A 15,289-nucleotide genomic window follows, 5' to 3' on the forward strand; every position below is an offset into this window, starting at 1 on the left:
TTGGGCCACATCATCCATGGTATATGTCACTCTGTTGTAAGTGCCCAGCTGTTTTCCTGTTGGAAACATATCATCCATTGGTCAAGCAAGGTGCTCCCTTTCTTTACCCAGTACTGCATGAAACACACGTGAGTTCCTGTGTGGGAAGTAACCACCGGTTAAAAGAGAAGCACATTTGCACACATTTTCCAAATGGAAGACCTGGTGGCAATGAGCTGGAGAACATGGCAGCATCGTTAGATACATTAATTGTAGTTGCAGAAGGAACTCCGCAAGCCCATATGTTTCTCATCTGATGAGTCCTTCTGGATGGAATATTTGCAGGTTATGTGCAATGTCACAAATATAATGTGATTCGAATTTCTCAAGGTTCCACAACAACTAAGACTGTTTGGAAGGCCCAAATCCCCCTGGGATCCGACCTTTTTTCCAAGGAGTGAGCCCATAGGGAAACAACTCACGGACCAACTAGAGGGCATATTTGGAAACCTTGGTGATGGGTATCTGTAATAAAAAAAAAGGATGTGTGGGCCAACTAGGTTGGCCTAAAAGATCCAGTCGATCACATACACCCTACCTCCTTATCCCCTTGTTGCTACTACCATGGCCCTCCCCTTGCTGCTGCCTACTACTGCCTGTGGTTGCTGCTACTCCCCCTTCCCCCTGCTGCAGTCCAAAGGAGAGGAGAAGGAGAGGGAGGAGAAGACAAGGTGCAGCAAGGAGAGAAGAGAAGGAGAGGGAAGGGAGAGAGAAGAAAGGAGGTGGACTCCTAGCCCTAGGTTGGACAAAATCAAGGCGAGATGCCTTTTATTTGAGTTTCCCTGTTTATTTATGGTTTTAGATATGGTTTATCTTGGGGAATCTAAGGATTATGACGTCGATATGTCATTTTTGTCGCTGCTCATGTTGCTGAAAACGCAGATCGGGCAGTCCCGGTTCGGTGGCAGATTAGGGCATGTTAGAGGCCGAAATAAATTATCCAACTAGAAAGTTTTTCGTAGGGTTTTTTATGATTTATCCACTGTCAAAAATTCAGAATTTTTTGTCAAAGGAATTATGGATTATCGTGGTTTGAAGTTGACTATCACAGATTTGACAGTAATAGATATATTCAGTTTTGGACCCCTTAAGAGCCGAACCAGTTTTTCCAATGTGAAGCAAAGGTGTATAATGTTTCATAAGCTTTCAAGATTGGTAAAAAACGCAATTTTTGGATAAGTAGAACTACAAATATTGCTGTTCAAAATGGACTATTAGTTTTGTCTATCAGAAAGTTCAGTCGAGGTTTAGATACGAATTAGGGCATCTTTATGACCTCAAACCTAACAAGATACAACTACAAAGTTGTAGGTTATGAAAAGTTAAGCTACTGAAAGCTTTGTCTATCAGAAAGTTTGTCTGTCAGAAAGTTTTGCTTGTCAGAATGTGTTGTCTATCAGAAAGCTGTTTTTGTCGATTTTGCTTGATTGAGAGTTTTGGGCGTAGGAGCACTTTGTATTCTGTATTTGCATGTTATGAGTAGTGTTGGTTCTGAGATATGGTTGTGTTTAGGTGATGGTGCTTCGTCTCACTTGAAGTTCGCCGTTATTGCCGGTTGAAGGAAAGTAAACGTAGCGATGGTTGCTACAGTTTTAACTTGATATTTATTCTGCCTAAATATTAAATTTCAATACAAACACCAAACTTATATAACCTATCTAAATGATGCTTCATTCATGTTATGATATGATTTAGGTCAAGGTATGCCCTTGTGAGGAACCGTCCAAATAGTATTCTAATTAATCATCAGGAGGATTATTATTCATAATCACAACCTCGACGATTAACCAGAATACCATTCCGGTAGTCCCGGCACGTGTTTTGTGCCCAGGATCGGAACACATGCCTTCCAACTCAAATATCACAACACAGTTTAACAAAGAGCAAATAATTAAACTGGATTACAATTATTAAACATGCAACTGTTTCCACAATTTACAACAAAAGAGGAACAACAACAACTATGCAGCGGAAGAAAAACCTATACAACAAAAGAGTATGGAGCCGTATGCCCTTAGGCTCCATACCAAAAAGCGCCAGAGTTCGGAGTAGAAGGTGCTACTCCTGCCCGCCACCCTGATCGGCAGGCACAAAGTAGCCGAACACTGCCTCTTCCTCGCTAACCTGTGAACCTGAAAGCAACTTAAGGGCAGCACCCCTTAGTACGAAGGTACTAGCAAGTCTTACACAGGATAAGTATATATATTCTCGACTTCAAGGATCATGCATTTAAAGCTGTAGCAAGGATTAAGACATGTTTAAGTTCATTAAGCAGTAAGCAACCTAGACTCTAGGTGTAAGCAACTGACTTAACCAACCACCGACTCAAACTCTACCAACCAACTGACCACAATAGATAGGTAAACAACAAGTGTATAAAGTAAACCATTACCACCAAACCACCGACCACATACCGACCAAACCACCCAAACCAACCATGCCACAACCCACATCGAAACTCTACGACCAAAACATGATCGCTCGGTGGAGATAAGCGATAGCGATGCTCATGACCGAGAGCGCAGCAATTCGAACTGATTATACACCCTGCAGGGGGATACTCCTGGACCCACACGACACAGGGACCATACGGCTTGTGCCACCCGCTAAGATGCACACAAGGGGGTACCCGTGACAACCTTTCCCAACCAGGCCCAACCATGTGGATCAACCATAGCTCGGCACGGTGGTATTAGAACTACTCCCCGAGCAAACTAATACCGCTAAAAGCCCGGACTCAAACCGGACTCACACCGTCTATGACGAGGCCCACATGACCACGTCTACGAAGGTAATCAGCTCGCCTACCATTATATCAGCATGTGGTGAGTAAGGTAAGTGCTAAAGCCGACTACACTGACGGTCGGTGCTTAACCGGTATAAGCGGTCTACGGTGTCCGGGTTCCCTCCCCGAACTGCCTGAGGACTCCTCGTGAGCAGATGACACCCCTAACACCGCCCACACCTCGTCTCAACTCACCACTCATCAACCGACTCATCATCAACACAACCACGAGTGTGAACAAGTAACAAGCCCTAGGCTCACGACAACGGTGGACGCCGTCGTCGACTTCTACCGGAAAGCCTAAGTACCACTAAGCATAGCGAACTAAAATTAGACCGCGACGACACCACTAGGCTCCAAGGAATAACACATGACACGTGATCGAAATGGGAGAATGCATCGGCATAGGTTCTACCCAACTCGGTACCCGACACATGCAATGTATACATAAGCGTAGATAACATATTAGATTTTAAAGTAGACACGGTGCAATATGAACGATGCTTGCCTTGCTGCCCTAGCTGCTGCTCACAGCTACCCGAGTCACGATCACCACTGCGGGAACCTCCGGGGACAGACTCTTTCGCCTCGTTCAACGGGTCGAAGTTCCCTAAAAGAATCACGCGTGCAATATAATGAATATGAATGACATGCAATGAAAGATGCTTCACTGTAAGACAACAGTGGAGATGCAATGCACTTATGCCATGAGTTAAAAGCCTTAAGGATTTCCTTATTTGAATTATTGTTTAACATTTAACAACTTCCTAGATTGATTAAGCTTAACTCTAAGCTTAAACCTAAAAGAAAACTAACTATACTTAACATGAGGGTAACTCTTTTAAGTGAACAGGGAACCCACTAATAGGATTTACACAATTCGATTTATGGACCAACCAATTATGAAATGTTTAAAGATTGAAACCATTTTGATAACTCATTAATCCTCAGTAAGCATTTCATAAACCCTAGCATTTTTAATGAACATGGCATAATTTAACAAGATTAACAAAATTGGATTTACCAATTTTGGACTTATCAAAAATTGTTTATGAATTATTGAAGATTAAACACATTTCATTAATTGAATAAATTTAATTATATATTTCATAACACCTAGTATTTTTCATGTGCAGAGTATGATAATACAAGGCCAACAAAATTAGTTTTCATAATTTTTGGACATATATTCGATTTTCTATGTATTTTACAAATTCCAGCCGATTTAACATTGAACAAATATTCTAGTTCGTATTTTCTGGAGTTTCCCGATTATTAAAAATGCCCGCAATACTCTTTGCACACCCGGCCGGCTAGCCACTGAGGCTGACAGTGGGCCCGGCGGGTTTGACCTGGGTCAAAATTGACCGGGGCAGGGCTGCACAGTGCCGGCGACACGGTCTGACTTCACCGGCGGCGAACTTCGGCCGGCCGAGGGCATCAACAGCACCAGCGGAGACGATCGGAGGACAGCGAGCGGCGACGCACGGCGGAACAAGCACGACGGCGGCTCGGTTTCAACGTGCCGACGACGAACAGCGGCGCAACTGATTCGGCCGGGGACTCCTATAGCTTCTACGCAAGCATGCTGTTCTAAGGGCGTAGCTAGTTCGCGACGGGCCCGACGGAAATTAGGCCGACGGCGACCGCCATGGCAAGGCGGCGGCTGGTTCCCGCGGAGAACGACGCCGGCGACGGGCCAAATGGAATCCAGCGCGCGCACAAGACTCAAAAGGGGGACGGAAAGCTCACCGAGCGCTTCAATGGGCCGAAGAAGCAGCAACGAGGCAGCTCGACGGTGAGGTGCGGAAGGAGGCCGCCGGCGCCGAGGAAGACGGCATGAGCTCGCCAAATCCGACCGAGAGGGGAGGGGATTCGCGCGGGAATTAGTTGGAGAGGCTTCGACGATCCTCCTTAGCGCTTCTCGCGGCTCGAGCTCGAGGGAGCTTGCCGGTGCTGCGTCGGATTTGGCCGGCGGCGTGGCGCAAGGCTGCTCTGCTCTGTGGTGTGCTGGGCGACAGGGAGAGCAAGGGAGGGAGAGAGAGAGGAGAGAAACCACGAGAGAGCGTCCAAGGGGGAGGTAAGGCCGACGATGCTTCCACTCGAAGGCTCGGCCGGTGACTCGACGGCGTGTTGGGTTTGCCGGCCGTGGAAGTCAACAAAGCTGGCGCCGCCCTCTGGAAGCAGCGCGGCTGGGTGAGGAGGGAGGATGACGAGTGGGTCCCGCATGAACAGTAACCGGCAAAGAAATATCTTCACCACTTTGGTTATCAAACTAGAGGTCTTACTGTGGCCTAAAATTCGCGGAACAAATTTTGTTGGCTTCTATAAATCATAAATAATTCATTTTACCTTGTTCGACCCAAAAAGCTTGCACCAATTTCAAATAAAAATTCTCCAAAGAGGCAAGCTTTTCTAACTTGTGTTGATTTTTATGCCTTTAAAATAATCCCCAAAAATTTGGGAAAATTCATTTATATTCTCCTCCTGGCATCTACTAATTTCTAAAATTGTCACCGGCCCTATGTTCCATAGAATTTTTGGGAGATGCTTTACAACGCATCAGTTAAACCTGGTTTAACCAAATTCGGTTTAATTCACATCGCATGTCTACACTGCTCAAAACAAAACAAATGATGCTAATGATGCCCATTAGCACTTAATTACATGTTTTAGAAACTCTGGGCCGTGACAGCCCTAAATGTCTTATATGTTGAAGTTCTTGCTTTATGTTACTCATGGAGATTTATGCCTTTATGTTGGCCATGTGAGTAGGATAATAGTATGGTGCTTGTGTGTTTTAGAAAGAATGAGTTGTTCACATGGTTATACTTTTGGGAAATTTTGAAATCCTCAAATGTCTTATGCATCGTAAATTAATTGTGCTAGGGTCTGCCAATGATGTATTTTTGAAATCCTCATTGATTACATATATGAGGAATGTAGTGCGGTAGAAAGGAAACTGATGATGGGATTTAGTCGTTTGTAGCAAACCCACATCTTATGTTTTCCAATGGTTGGAATTATTGGGGATATGTAGATGATGATAGAGCCGTCGTGATATGGCCTTTATTGGGTTAGAGAAGTGAGGTTTCGTAAATCATGCTAAATGGAAGGTAGAAAGTTTGACATGTAGTTTATCTCATTTATAGATGTAGGCTGTACCTATATCTTTATAGCATTCGATAGTTGTCTAAAGGAAGTTCCTATATTCACTATTTTAATTGCCATAAGAAGATTTGTTAATGCAATCTTGTTATCATACACATAATGTGATAGATGAAAGAAGTGAAAACAGGAGCTATTATAAATGTAACACTTAACTTGTTGATGGATTCCATGGGAACAGTCATCCATATGAGTGTCTCTTAGTCCAATAGAAGTATGTTATATATGCTACTATATACGAAAGATGATGACCCATGTTATTTACCTTTGAAGTTTCACTTATATGTTGATATCGGTGGCACATGTTTATATGTTGTTGTATGTGATATATCATATTTATGTTATGCATATTGAAGTGTGTGGTATATGTGAATGCCAGATAGCATTTGAAGTGCATCATTTGCACTACATTACATTTACATATGCATTGGAAGTTATGTCATGATCTTATAGTTGCAACCGTACCGGTACGCTTCGTACGTTCCCAAGGAGGGGTACGATGTAAAAGAAAACATGTCATTGCATGGATATCTGGATTTATGAAGATGATATTCATTTTGTGGCATTGCATTGTATTGGAAGTTATATCTTGAACCTATGGTTACGACCGTACTAGTACACATCATATGTTCCCAAAGAGGGGTGCGATGTAAAAGAAGATATGTCATTGCATCCATATGTATTGCTATATGGAATTGAATATTTGGATATATTGAAAGTTTCATTGGAAGTTGATATGAGAAGCGGTGCTTCTCCGTATATGTCCATTGTTATATGCTTTGCGGATTTATGAAGATATTGACGTCTTATGTAGATTTGCATTGCATAGTATTCATGTGTATCATATTGCATTGCAATAATATATCATATACAATTTGATTATGGTGAAGTGTATGCAGATGTTTGAGTAATCTTATTAACTACAGAAGATATGTCGTTATGAGTGGGTCATTGTTGTAAAATGGTCAGCTATTTGTGATGACTTAGATTTTGATATTTCACTGTAGGTCCTATTTATCTCTTAGAAGTTGAAGTATGTTGTTGATATCTTGTCATATGGAATATATATAGTTTCTTTATCTGTCTTATGTTACAATCAAGTTCACTATGGACATGTTATTATTGATTTTTTTTAGAAGTAACTATTGAAATTTCTTAAAAAAGAAAAGAATATGTTCGGTAATGTTAATATTTTTATACCTATTAAAGTAATAAATTGACGCTTTAAATACCGTGGTTTAAATAGGTTGGTAAAATCAGTTTACTTGCCGAGATTTTTCAATCTCACCCTTGCATTTCACCCTCTCCAGGTTGTTCTTCTGAAAGCGAGCAAGGAAGGAATGAGTTAGCAACACATCATCCACTTTTGCACCATCACAAATAATTTAGAGTGGTGTTGTAATAATAAAGTAATAGTTGATGGTGTCGTTGCTTGATAGTTTTAATAATTCCCTAGAGCAATTAAGCTCTTGTTCTTTTATTGCTAGGATGTTTAAGTGTTAGTTTGCTGGTTTATTAAAAAAAGTGTCTGTTGGTTGCTTCTGCATAGTCTTTATTCTGAAGAGTTGCTACTAAATTTTTACTAGTTCGGTGTGTTTGTGGAGTAGTTTAGTAGCATCCTAGGCTTGTGTGGTTCCTAGGGTGTTACAATATCTATGGCCCGACCCACGCTGTCCCCACATAGAAAATACGCTCCACACAGATCGGGGACTCCTCCACCGTCTTGCTCGCTCGCTCGCACACGACTCAGTCTCACTCATGGTCGACGCCGCCACCCCCTCCTCCTCCATGACCGGTGCTGGAAGAGGATCTCTCAGTCACACCTACCCCTACTCGTGGCTATCCTCAACTGCTTCTCCTCCTTTCATTCACGTATGCATCCATCCTAGGGATGGCAGCCAGACCCGTGTGTTCGGGTCCCCACGGGTGTGGGTTTTGGTTCAAAATCCCACTCATGGTTCTAGTGGGTCAGGTACCCAACCTGTAGCAGGTGCGGGCATGGGTTTTGTATTTCCCTGTGGTTAACTCGTGGGCACCTAAGTTCATGCACCAAGTAGCCCACATGCTGAACGCACAACGCACGCAAGATATGCTACTCATAACCCTTGCTAACCCTAGACGGCTAGACCTTATCCATTCCCCTGACGACTGATGCCCTCGCCATTCGCCACCACCAACACTCACAACTCTCTATTGATCTGCTCTCTGCTCTAGTGGTCGGCAGTCTCTCCATTCACTCTTTGCAGATCTGCAGTATCGCCACGACGCCACTCGCCAAAAGCCTAGAATGTCGCCGCCACCGGCCCAGAGGCGTCTCCGTCCCGTCCACGCTGGCACGCCACCAGCGGCCCGCCTGTCCCTTTAGCCTCACCATGTCCATGCCAGCATGCCGCTTCTTCAGCCTTGTCGTACTGTCCATGTCGGCACATGTCCTCTTCAGCCTCGCCATCCCGTCCACGGCTCCACGGCGATACGCCGCCCCTTTGGCCTCGACGTCCACGGTAAGCCTCAGATCCGATTGATTGGCTGATCTTTATGCTGTTTTTCGTGGTTAGATACTGTGAAATCAAGTGATGGAAGTTGATGACTGGACCTTTGGAGCATTTGGTATGTGGATTGATGGGTAATTGTTGTGAATAATAAGAGGGTTTGTCGGTTTGAGAGGGACAGAGAAGGATTTGGGAGAGGATTGTAGGTGCTGGGACATATTTTCGTGTATAGAAAATTTCAGTTCAGTTCAGTTAAGTTCAGTCAGACATAAGTTTGTAACAACAAATTTGAGTGCTATTTGTTCCTTTGTATAACAGCTATTTGTTCCTCTGTTTCATGGCTTTCTGTCTAATTGAGCTGACAGCGAGGGTTTAGGTTGTGTTATCCATTTGTTCCCTCCAGTAGTCCTTTATTTTCTGTTTTCTCTTAGCATCTTTCAGTGCATGCTATGAAAAGAATTTGCAGCCAGATACTTTTGTAATTTGTAATTTGTATGCCTTCTAAAACATGCTACCGGTACCATTGTAATTTGTATGCCTCCTTTATTCATGTTCAATATATGATGAAATATCTTTGCTCGTTTTTGCTAGGATGATGTTGAGTCAACAGTGGTTGAATAGTTGATGAGTTCACAAGCCAATTCCAGGTTCTTGTGTAATGTCTTCGACTTTTATTTCAGGCTCTGATCTCCAAATATGTGTTTGTCTTGACTGTATGGTGTTTGTCTGTTTGAACCCAAATATTTTCCCCAAATATTTGTGTTTCTTTTGGTTGTACGAAGTATGAACTAAGCAGTCTGTTAGTCTGAGCTGAATTTGTATGAACTATTGTCCTAGTCCTACTGAACAATTGAACATTCTGATTTCTGAGCAGCTACCACCTGAGCTAGTGATCTACTATGTTGTATTTAAAATATCAATATTTGTAATGTTGTTTCAGTGTATCCATTGATATTGCACCATGCCAACTAGTGAAACTGTGATAGTGAGCAACATGTTGCTCACAAAATGACAGAAATACAACATGTTACAGGTACTCTTGTATCCAGTTTTACAGGTACAACATAAATAAGCTATTCTGATCAGCTATTTGCTTTTATGAGCTATTGAAGTATTGTTATTCTGTTGTATCCAGTGTTTATGTTTCTAGACCCGACAGGTCCCCGGCAGGTTTTGGGTCCCCGCCGGGTTTGGGTGTAGGACACATTTCCACCTGATTAGGAATTCGGATGCAGGTCGAGTTTTTAATTTTGGGTTTCGTAACGGGTGGGTTTTGGTTGAACCCCCTACCTGATCCGATCCGTTGCCATCCCTAATCCATCCATGGTCCACTCCGTCCTCCCCTTCTCTGCCTTCGACGGCAGTAGGGTGCCTTAATGTCGAGACTCGATGGTGTTCAATGGTGAGAGGGTTCAGCACAGATGAGCCAGCTCCCGAACACGCTTCTGAATCGCAGCTCCTTGTTGCGTGTGCCCCCATGCTTGACCACCATCCCATCGTCCTCGGTTACTCGGCCCAAGTTCAAGGTCTTTGGCCCGTTGCGCTCGCTCAGCGCCGCCATATGGGACCACGATGCAGCTCCTCTGTGAATAGAGGTAACTAAAGACTTGCCTTTTGCATCCGATTTGGCCGAGTTGTTTTGGTGCAGCTGAAATTGATTGAATTTGGATGTAGTCTACACCACCTTTTACCTGCTGCTTGTGTCCTCTAAAATGATTTACTTGATAGTTGTTTGCAAGATTACGGCAACCGGCAGTTAACTGCAAAACTAGTTCTGTAGAGTTCTATTGAGTGTAAAAAGGGCGCACACGATTTCGAAATGCCGTGAGTTTCAGATTAAATTGTTTTCCCATGTAATTTCAACATTATCAAGCAGACGAGCAGTTTTGGTTGGTGTTGCAAGATAATGCAATGCCATGCTGTCCACACTATAAAGTATGCTTGATATGGTTGCTGGAGATTTTAAAATCTTTTGTTGACGCAGACTTTGTAATTTATCACTTTTGCAGGCGGTGCTCGCCTCCCAGCATTTCATACTTGTGTTGGTGCCAACGATGAGTTACTTACGGCAGAGTGGTACAAAGAACATGATCTGCTACTGTTGTTTGCACAAGTGTCCAATACGGGCAACATGCTCGTTTTTGTTTCAAAATCCATCATGAGTGATTACGGATGGTTTGCCCAGCAATAGCAAATTTCTGCATACATACAAGTAGCAAATTACTCCATAGGTATGATCTCTGTTTACATACAAGTACCGTTGTGGTACATTGGGATTGTTAAGTGGCTGCATATGTAGTGTAGTGATGTCGTGCTTTCTTCAACTTTACTACTTCACTAGGTGACGCGCTTCAGTGTTTTTTTTTTTTGTCACTGTCAATTGTCATGTGGTTTAGCCACCAAAACCTTACCCTCAATTTGTAAATTACTTGTGTCAGATTTAAGTAGGATATTTTAGCCCATAACATTCAGTATCTGGGTGAACTACGTAAGAATTTGTCTCTTCATTAATCATTCCAGTTAACTCATGTCATTCATGTCTATGTACAAATGATTGGATATCAGCCACTTATGTAAAATTGTAAATATTTCCCAATGTAAACAGAGATCATACATATGCAGCCACTTAACAATCCCAATGTACCACAACCCAAATTTCTGCTTGTTAGTTCAAATTAGCAAATTGTTCCCACATTGCTTTCAATAAACTACATTTCCCTGTTCCTTTAATATCACCACACTCCATTATTCATCAACATGCTCCTTTGAAATTGTTGATTGACAAGTAAAGCTTTGAACTCTCATCATGTTTCTTATGATTTTTGCAGGGATTCGGTGATAGTGATGCACAAGGAAAGGTACGTAGCTTAGACAAGCAAGCACGAGGTGTTCCTGTTGTTCTAAAGCAACAAATCATGCTCGCGGACGTGTGTGAAGAATCACCATTCCTAATTTATCTATCCCCTATCCAAATATCTGATGTTTATCATTGTGACCGGCATGGTTCTTCTTTCCTGTTCTTATTTTTAGGACGTCACTGTACTCTCCTCTGGGTCATACCCATGTATCTCTCGCTTAATAATCGTTGTGGGAAATGCTCCCTATGTGTGCTGAGAGTATTTGTACATCTTTGCTTCACCTCTGAACTTCATGTTGCTGCACTTCTATTTCATTATGTTTGTGGTGTGTTCCATGGTGGAATGAAGATATAAAGTTTTTTCTGAATTTCCTCTATTTTTTCTGATCTTTTGAGACCCTTTTTGTTTCCTAGGATTTCCATCCCCTTAGTTCCCAAACAGCAACAGGAAACAAAAAACCAGACAAAAATATCCTCCTGGCAAACAAATTGCCCTCAAAATCCCCCTTGGAGATCTCCTTTCCTGAGATTCCCTCCCCTTGCTTCCAAACACAGCCTAAAGGTATTAGAGTACCCGATAGTTCAGGATGAGCCCCAGGCCGCTCCATTACGTTCAAATTGAAAAGTCCAAAATCAACTCGTTGTTGATGTACAGTAATTAACAATTAAGAGAGTGCACAAATGCCAAAACAACCTAACTATGTCCAATCACACTCCATTAGACAAACGAAATCCAATAAATTAATAAAGAAGAGCAATGTTTGCCCCAGATAAGCAAGCATTCACCCAACAGTAATATAGTTAGACTGGAAAGGAAGTACACATACATCATGAGGCAAAAGCAGAATCCGGCAAATACAAAGATTCAGGAAAAAAAAAAAAGAAAGAGTACCTTGTCCAGCCTTTTCTGGTAATACAAACGTTGCAGTGTACCATATTAGAACGACCGTACCAAACCACCCCAGTCCCACTTATACTAAAGAAAACTCTAGTACAAAAAGGAAGCACACAACCACATCTGATATCTGTTGAGTTCAGAGTTCCCATAATAATGCAAACTTCTATTTCTCACTTGTGCATATCAATTTCAATTTTAGTATGGAATTAAACCCTGCCATATTTCTACAGGAAAAAACAAATTCCGCTCTAGCCAATTCAATGCAAGAGCGTTGGAGCCACTATGCTCCCTCCAAATGTATGTTTTGCTAACATATTACTCACAAGGTTGACTTAACATGGGTTATGATTGAAGCACAAATATATATATATATATATATATATATATATATATATATATATATATATATATATAACACACACACTCCACCACACAGCAAACATATAGCAGCAAAGAGTGCCCATTAGATAGAAAGAAAAAAATTGGATTCAAATGCTCACGGCAAATGAAAGACCACCACAAACAAACTGACTCGCAGGACAATCCGTCCAAGCAAGCTAGGGCTTCCTCACCAGCAAAAGCAGAAACCAATCCAAATTCAGGTGGATCCACTGGCCACCGGCAACGTGGTGGAGGCCAGCGAGGTGAGTATTGTTAGGAACATAGCATCCTTATCCTGTACTTCCTGATGTACTCTTTATATATTGCTCCCAAGGGTTACTATTGAATACAAGTTGCTATTCCTAACATAGTATACCGAGCAAAAATTTAGGGTTAGGGCTTCTCTTCTATAGTCCTTCCCCGTTCTTGGTAGCATGTTGTAACTTCAATACCTCTACTCGTCTCTCTTAGATCTAAAGGTATCGGCTTCTCTCTCTCTCTCTCTCTCTCTCTCTCTCGTCAGCATGTTGCACTTTGCTCCCACTCCCGCCGTCTTTCATCTCTCTTCTCAATCCCGCCGTTCGCCGCTTCTCCTCTCCCCACCGTCGACGCACCGCCTTGCCCCCGCTCCTCCTATTACACGCGTCATCAGCCTTCATCTCCATAGTCCTTCACCCCCGCGTTGTTCCTCTTCAGGTTCCTTGCCATCCTCGACACCATGACAGCCTCCTTGTCCTCTCCTCTGCGCTCCTCTTAGCCCGAGTTTCCCCGAGCCGACCTCGAGCGTAGTCGAGCTTTGACCAAACGAAGCTTGAGCCCTTCTTGGAGCTCGAAGGCCAAATCAGGCTCGCTCAGGCTTGGCTCAAACTTGTGCCGAGCTCAAGCCTAGACACCTGGGATCGCTTGAGCTCGGCTCGTTGACAGCTCTAAAATAGTGCCGCTGAATTTGAGCCATATACAGAAAAGGAATGGATAATTAGTTGCCATGGAGCTGATTAGTTGATCTGTTCAGCACAATTTCTATTAACTTGCGTGCAAAATGGTCAGTTCGCTCTTCCGTAAATAACAGGCTGAGTGGCAGCTACATATGAGTATCAGTATCACTCTAGCTACAAGGGACTTGCAAGATTTGTGTTCACATCCAAGTAAGGCAAGTATTCAGGTGTACATACTTGGTCAGTTGGTATGTTGATGATCAAGTTACTTGTTTATTCACCTTCTGTTTTCCGCCAAACCAGTTTCTTGAATTCTCGCAAACAAAAATTACGCCCTTGGCTTCGGCTGTCAGCTAAAATTGTATGACCTATTTCAACCTTTCATAGAAAGTTGACAGTCAATTAGTCAAACAACTCAACTTGGAGATTGAAACAGAAGCAACACTAGTTTTACACACCCACATGATGGAACACCCAGATGCTCCAGTCTGCAAGGATAAACAACTTGATGTCAAGATTGAATTTGAAACAGGCTTAGGATGAACTCTTTAAAGCTAGACATGAATAATCATGGATCAACTTTATAGTCGAACAGATCAACAGATTGAGAATTACCTCACAAACTGTGTAGAAAGCATGTGAATACAACTAGAATACAACAAGAAACCCCCTAGATTCACCCCTGGTCTTGGGTCATGGGGATGGGGCGGGCCGGCGCCCGGCGGAGCTCATGGTGACGGTGACATGGCCTCATGGCAGGGCACGAGCACGGAGAGGGAGAGGGCACCATTGGTGACGACGTGGGCATGACGCGCTCACTCGGCACGCGCCGATGCGCTGACGTGGTGCTAGCTGGGGCTGGAGGCACCGAGGTGGCTAGGGTGAGCAGGTAAGGGGCATCGTTGTGTCAGGTGAATGGGCGAGCAGGTAAGGGGCGAGTTGGGCTGAGCCAGAACCAGAGTACTCTAATATTTTTTTGGTGTGCCCGGCCCACCCAGTATCCCTCTAGATCCACCCCTGATTATGGTTTACTTGTTTCACAAAATCCAACACCCAACCAAATAGCAGGTTTTCTTCTTACATTGGGTTCTAAAACCAAGGAAACAGGAACTCTACTCTCTTTCAACAACGTGGGTTCTATTAGCACTGGAATACGACTTGTTGCAAACTCAAATAAATGGATGCAAGCCTCTAGTTCTGTATTAATATTAATGTAAAAATCTACCTGCAGCAAAATTGCATACCAGACGTGTGCACAGCTTTGTTAAGTTTATGTTTTCACAATTAGCCTTACAAATACCATGTCAACACTGTAATTGCCAAACACGTCATATTCGTGTATGTTTCAAAACACTTGCTTGACAAAAATGCTATGAAGAACCAAAAGAACTATGCAAACTACAAGTCAATGTTTCATGTATTTTGGCAATTTCCTGATTTGCAGGGGATTTTTGGGAAGAGCTAAGTAACTAACCGATGAGGATAAGAGAAGTGCTCCTCCGGGACTCTCTCGTAAGACTAATAACCATTGGCTCAACTCAGGCAAAGTACGGAGCAACTAGAAGGTACTAATCAAGACTCCACAATCAACTGCAACTCCCGCAAAGACAAATTACCAACCGAGTTCAGTTTGCTCTACACAAGCACAGCTACAGGGCGACCGATCCATCATCTGCAAAACTCCATTCCGCTACAAATCCATCCAAGACGCCTAACGGAAGGGAACTTACTAACGGG

At 43.0% G+C, this 15,289-nt stretch overlaps 1 long non-coding RNA gene across 1 annotated transcript; it reads left to right on the plus strand.

Moving 5' to 3' along the window:
• The first annotated feature begins 554 nt into the window (after positions 1 to 554).
• LOC133913150 (uncharacterized) lies at positions 555 to 7,532 on the plus strand. Its single transcript, XR_009908997.1, has 2 exons — positions 555 to 779; positions 7,303 to 7,532. It is a non-coding gene; the product is annotated as an uncharacterized LOC133913150 (long non-coding RNA).
• The last annotated feature ends 7,757 nt before the right edge of the window (positions 7,533 to 15,289 follow it).

Source organism: Phragmites australis, chromosome 1 (genome assembly GCF_958298935.1).
Source record: "Phragmites australis chromosome 1, lpPhrAust1.1, whole genome shotgun sequence".
NCBI classification, from domain to species: Eukaryota; Viridiplantae; Streptophyta; class Magnoliopsida; order Poales; family Poaceae; genus Phragmites; species Phragmites australis.